This window comes from Bison bison, unplaced genomic scaffold (genome assembly GCF_000754665.1).
Source record: "Bison bison bison isolate TAMUID 2011002044 unplaced genomic scaffold, Bison_UMD1.0 scf7180017864535, whole genome shotgun sequence".
NCBI lineage: Eukaryota > Metazoa > Chordata > Mammalia > Artiodactyla > Bovidae > Bison > Bison bison.
In genome coordinates, this window is record NW_011495084.1 from 4,301,610 (window position 1) to 4,308,534 (window position 6,925).

Genomic DNA, 6,925 nt, shown 5'->3' on the forward strand with positions numbered 1-6,925 from the left:
GCACTATATAAAATGGAAGGAAGAATATACCAGTAAACTATCATTTATGTAACATTGTCTAGAAAGTGGCTACAGTGTCCCTAGCAAGGTGCTGTGAACACTAACAATGATTCATTTCCTGTTGTCATGGGATATAGGTTAGGGGAGTAGCACAGAGGCACATTTCTTTGGGTTTGGTGGTTTTTTTTTTAACCTCTCTTTCCTGGTCTATTTATGCTTCTGGAATATTCTGAACGGGCAGAGTCTCAGAGTCAGACTAAATTATACTCAGTCTAGCTTGTTCTGACGGAGAAGGCAATGGCACCCCACTCCAGAACTCTTGCCTGGAAAATCCCATGGACCGAGGAGCCTGGTAGGCTGCAGTCCACGGGGTTGCTAGGAGTCGGACACGACTGAGCGACTTCACTTTCACTTTTCACTTTCATGCATTGGAGAAGGAAATGGCAATCCACTCCAGTGTTCTTGCCTGGAAAATCCCAGGGACAGGGGAGCCTGGTGGGCTGCCGTCTATGGGGTCGCACAGAGTCGGACACGACTGAAGTGACTTAGCAGCAGCTAGTTCTGAGCTCACTCTAAACCTCACCTTTCCCATCTGTAAAGTGGGAAACAGTTGTCAGATTACAGGAAATACTGTATGTGAAGAGTGTAGCATAGTACCAGACAGGGAGGCCCTTGATAGCTTTTATTACTACCATCTCTGTTCCTTTCTGACATCTGCCTCCCTGCCATTGCATGCTATTCTCTGTGGAACTCTTGTCTATGAAGTCTTAAGAGATCAGTACCCGTGGATTCTAGGACTACAGATCCTTGCACTGAGACCAAGCTACTTTGGATTAAGAAATCGAGCATCTTGGCTCAAAGATCAGGAACAGGGAAATCAGTGGATCGTACCTGGGGACTGAGGGTCCTCAGCATGACAAGGCAGTCGATTTACCATTTTATGGAGGTGTAGTTTTCCATCTGTGTTTTAAAGATACAGGCATACCTCATTTTAATGTACTTTGTTGTACTGTGCTTCATGGATGCTGCATGTTTTAACAAACTGAAGGTTTGTGGCAACTCTGCATCAAGCAAGGCTTCCTGTGTCAGTTTTCCAACAGCATTTGCTCACTTTGTGTCTGTGTCACATTTTGGTGACTCTTACATTATTTCAAATGTTTTCATTATTATAATATTATTATGGTATCTTTGATCTTTGTTGTTATTGTAACTGTCTTGGGGCACCATGAACTATACTATATATTGCTGCTGCTGCTGCTGCTAAGTTGCTTCAGTTGTGTCCGACTCTGTGCGACCCCATAATCAATAGCCCACCAGGCTCCCCCGTCCCTGGGATTCTCCAGGCAAGAACACTGGAGTGGGTTGCCATTTCCTTCTCCAATGCAGGAAAGTGAAAAGTGAAAGTGAAGTTGCTCAGTCGTGTCCGACTCCTAGCGACCCCATGGACTGCAGCCCACCAGGCTCCTTCATTCATGGGGTTTTCCAGGCAAGAGTACTGGAGTGGGGTGCCATTTCCTTCTCCAATACTGTATATTGACAAACTTAATTGATAAATGCATGAGATAAATTGATAAATTCCAACTGCTTCACCAACTCGCCCTTCCCAATCTCTCTCCCTCTCTTCAGCTCTCTCTGTTCCTTGAGATACAATAAATATTGAAAGTAGGCCAGTTTGATAACCTCACAATGGTTTCTAAGTGTTCAAGTGAAAGGAAAGTTGTACATCTCTCATTTTAAATCAAAAGTTAGAAATGATTACACTTAATGAGGAAGGCATGTCGAAAGCTGAGGCAGGCCAAAAGCTGGTCCTCTTGTACCAATCTGTTAGCTAAGTTGTGAATGCAAAGAAAAAGTTCTTGAAGGAAATTAAGAGTGCTACTCCAGTAAACACACAAATAAGAAAACAAAACAGCATTCTTGTTGATATGGAGAAAGCTATAGTGGTCTGGATAGAAGATCAGACTAAGCACAACATTCCCTTAAGCCAAAGCCTAATCCAGAGCCAGGCCATAGCCCTCTTGAATTCCATGAAGGCCAAGAGAGGTGAGAAAGTTGCAGAAGGAAGGTCTGAAGCTAGCAGAGGTGGACTCATGAGGTTTAAGGAAAAACCCTGTTTCCATAGCATCGTAGTACAAGATGAAGCAGCAAGGGCTAATGTAGAAGCCGTGGCAGATTATCCAGAAGATCAGTGAAGATCATTAATGATGGTGTCTACACCAAACAACAGACTTTCAATGTAGATGAAATGACTTATGTTGGAAGAAGATGCCATCTACACTTTCATAGCCAGAAAGGAGAAGTCAATGCCTGGCTTGAAACCTTAAAAGGACAGGCTTACTCTTTTGTTAGGGGTTAATACAGCTGGGGACCTTAAGTTGAGGCCAGTGCTCATTTACCATTCCCCAAATCCTAGGGCCTTTAAGAATTTTGCTAAATCTACTCATTGTTCTCTAAATGGAACAATAAAGTTGGAATGGTAGCACATCTGTTTATAACACAGTTTCTTGAATATTTTAAGGCCACTACTGAGACCTCCTGTTTAGAAAAGATTTCTTTCAAAATATTACTGCTCACTGACAATGCACCTGATTGCACTGCATTTCTCTGATGGAAATATATGATGAGATTCATGTTGTTTTCATGCCTGCATTCTGCAGCCCATGGATCAGGTACTAATTTCAACTTTCAAGTCTTATTATTTAAGAATTACATTTTCTAAGGCTGTAGCTGTTGTAGATAGTGACTCCTCTGATGGATATGGCAAAGTGAACTAAAACCTTCTGGAAAGTACTCACTCTTCGAGATGCCATTAATAACTTTTATGGTTTATGGAAACAATATCAAATATCAATATTAATAGGCATTTGAAAGGAGGTGATTCCAACTCTCATGAATAACTGAGGGGTTCAAGACTTGGGAGGAGGAAGTAACTGTAGATGCCATAGAAAGAGCAAGAGAATTAAAAGTAGAATATAAAGATGTGACTGAATTGCTATAGCTTTGTGATAAAGCATTCACGTTGGGGAGTGCTTCTTATGGATGGATATGCAAAGAAAGTGGTATATCTAAATGGAATTTACCCCTGGTGAAGATGCTGTGAAGATTGTTGAAATGCCAGAGGATTTAGAGTATTACATAAACTTAGTTTATAAAGCAGCAGCAGAGTTTGAGAGGATCAACTCCAATTTTGAAAGAAGTTCTGTTATGGGTAAAATGCTATTAAAGAGCATTTCACGCTACAGAGAAAATATGAAAGGGTCAATCTGTGGGTCAAACTTCACTGTTCTCATATTTTAAAAAATTGTCACAGCAACCCCAACCTTTAGCAGCCACCATCCTGATCAGTCAGCAGCCAGCAACTTGAGGCAAGACTCTCCACCAGCAAAAAGATTAGGATTTGCTGAAGGCTCAGATGATGCTTAGCATTTATAAGCAATAAAGTATTTTTTTAGTTAAAGTATGTACATTGTGGCTTTTTGTTTGTTTGTTTGTTTTACATAATGCTATTACACACTTAATAAACAAAAGTGTAAACATAACTTTTATAAGTACTGAGAAACCACAAAATCATGTGACTCACTTTATTGTGATATTTGCCTTGTTGTGGTAGTCTGGAGCCAAATCCATAATGTCTCTGAGGTATTCCTGTATTAGTAAGTAAAGTCATTATTAAGCAAAACATACCTCAGTCAGTTCAGTTCAGTCACTCAGTCGTGTCCGACTCTTTGTGACCCATGAATCACAGCATGCCAGGCCTCCCTATCCATCACCAACTCCCGGAGTTCACTCAGACTCACGTCCATCGAGTCAGTGATGCCATCCAGCCATCTCATCCTCTGTCATCCCCTTCTCCTCCTGCCCCCAATCCCTCCCAGCATCAGAGTCTTTTCCAATGAGTCAACTCTTCACATGAGGTGGCCAAAGTATTGGAGTTTCAGGTTTAGCATCATTCCTTCCAAAGAAATCCCAGGGCTAATCTCCTTCAGAATGGACTGGTTGGAAAACATAGCCAATTGTAAAAGAACCATTAATCAAAAAGAAAAGAAAAAAAAAAACAAACAATTTTACATGACTAAATACCTAGGTCTCATAGAATCAAAGCTTTTTCCCCCTCCATTATTTCTGGGTATTGTAGCAGAAATCAAAAAAACATATATCCTTTGCAGCACACAGTTTATGCTCAATATATATTTGCCAAACAAGCAAATGAACAACAAAAAAGAAGTGAATGAATAGGTCTGCCCTTGATTAAATAAAAATTTGAAAATCTCTCTAGAACTAGTGATTTACAAGAGGTAGGCAAATCAGTTAACAGTTTTGAATTTTATTGATATTGGTGAAGATTTAAAATGTGTATTAACCCTGCTGAAGTTAAACCTTTAGGGACATACATGTTAGTTTTCAGAGCTTTCAATCCAAGAGCACAAAGGCAGTAACTTTTCTGTACAGAAAAAATATAACTACCTTATAGCTCAGTTGGTAAAGAATCCATTTGCAATGCAGGAGATCCCGGTTCAATTCCTGGGTCGGGGAGATGCGCTGGAGAAGGGATAGGCTACCCACTCCAGTATTCTTGGGCTTCCCCTGTGGCTCAGCTGGTAAAGAATCCACCTGCAACGAAGGAGACCTTGGTTCGATCCCTAGGTTGGGAAGATCCCCTGGAGAACGGAAAGGCTACCCACTCCAGTATTCTGGCCTGGAGAATTCCATGGACTGTACAGTTCATGGGGTTGCAAAAGTCGGATGACTGAGCGACTTTCACTTTCACTACTCAATTAAATTTTTTTCAGAGATGTACTGCACCAAATGCCATGTATTAATCTAGAGTGACACTGTATACCTGAATGAACTAACAGAATTTCTTGCTATTAACACACAGTTCTTGTTGTTTGACCACATTAATCAGAAAAATGTGTTACCTTTCAAAAAGAAGCATTATCCATTGTTTTAGGAAGTTCTCCAAACATGATTAATTCATTAAAAGCTTCTTAAATGTTATGTTACTTTGTAATTCGGTTTATGATATAAAAATTCCTGTTGAAATTCATTCCAATTAAAAGTCATTTTCTCCTGAAAGATAAATAAGAAATGGCCAATGGTGTTATCCCTTCATTCCATGATCTCACTGAAGTTCTGATAATGTTCAGATAGTGTTTCACTTGGTTGGACAATGATTTAGAAAAAACAAAGCACTTGAGCAAACACATAAAATTAGAGACTTCTAGGGAACCTACAGAACATCTAGTCCAAACCTGCATTTCAGGAACTAGAAAATTGAAAAAGAGGAAGAGTAATTGTTTTCCTCAAGGTTGTTCACTTTGATAGGGAAAACATTGCTTTTTTAAAGGAATCATGAAGCTTTATCCGGAGGGGAAATTCTCTTTCAGATAAACAAGTTTATGTAAGTTTACAAATACCAACCTTGAGGTTGGCATATTTGTTTGTTTGTTTTTAAGTGTATTTACTTTCTCTTAATTAATTGGCCATGACCAATTGGCCAAGACTCTTTTTCCATGACCTCTAACATTCTTACAAGAAATATTTTAAAGAAGAAACTGTGAAATAGAGATAGGTATAAAATGTTGGCTCTTTTCCCAAATCACTATCAGTTGACCGGTTTTTAGCACTGAGCCATGTTTTATTCTGGGCTTCCCAGGTGGCTCAGTGGTTAAAAAAAAAAAAAAAAAAAAAATCCGCCTGCTAATGCAGGGACTTTGCAGGAGCCTCAGGTTCCATCCCTGAGTTGAAAAGATCCTCCAGAAAAGGAAATGGCAACCCCCTCCAGTAGTCTTGCCTGGAAAATCCCATGGACAGAGGAACCTGGCAGACTACAATCTCTTGGGTCACAAAGAGTTGGACACGATTTAGTGACTAAATAACAACAGCAATGCTTTATTCCACCCCTAGTAACTAAACTATTCCTTAGACCCTCCTCTGTTGCTCCTAAAATACCATACAAAGTTAATGCCCCGACAAGAGAGGATTGGGGTTTTGTTCTACTTTGGTTTTGTGTGTGTGTGTATGTGCATTTATCCTTAAAATTCTCCTAGTAGATCACGTATACCCGAGTTTTTTTTTTTTTAACTTAATGGCCATTAAATAGAATTATAGCACCTTGTTTTTCAATTGATCCATCAGTATAGATATCTATATAATTTTTCCATATGCAGACCCTCTTTTTAGAGAAATAGTGGGGCAAACATATAGTAGATAGTATGGTTTACATTATGATTTGCCTGATAACCAAAGTCAGACAGTGGGGAATTGAGTGATAAACATTAGTAGATCCTACCTTACTCAGATAAAATTAAGCCTCTGCCATTTTGCAGTATCTGACAATTTTGTTCACAATGATAATAGGTGGAAATTCAGCTTATTTTTGTTAGAAAAAGTCACTTCTCTCAGTAACATCATTTGTGGCAAATTGTGGTAGAACAATAAAAATAACAGAGAAGCAATAAATTGTTGCCTGTGTTTATCGCAAACAATAAAATCCCATGAAACTAATGTTTCTTTTATTTCTTATCACATCTAGAGAGATTCCATTTTGACATTTATGTCTTATGTTTTAAGATTTTTTTTCTGGAAAGTTTGTTTTTTTAGAAAAAAAAAGTCTGTGTAACATAGTACTTGCCATTCAAATGTTCTTGACTTCCATTTACTCATCTGTAAAATTAATGGGTTGATTTTTAGACATTTTTTAGGTCACGTCCAGTACTGAAAGTCAGATGATATTATTTAGTTATACCACATGAAACAGTTCTTCTCTGTTGAAATAAGATGCATTTGTGTTTAAGTGATCAAAAATCCTATCTACACTGTACCTATTCATTCATTTTAGCCAGTGTGTACAATTTGCTGGCAATTTGCGCTCACTGACATAAATCAAGGATTGGCAGACCATGGTCCCCAGTCTAAATGTGAC

General features: G+C 38.9%; 1 pseudogene; it reads left to right on the forward strand.

Moving 5' to 3' along the window:
• The first annotated feature begins 1,686 nt into the window (after window positions 1-1,686).
• Window positions 1,687-3,423, forward strand: LOC104982640 (annotated as a pseudogene).
• Window positions 3,424-6,925: the final 3,502 nt, after the last annotated feature.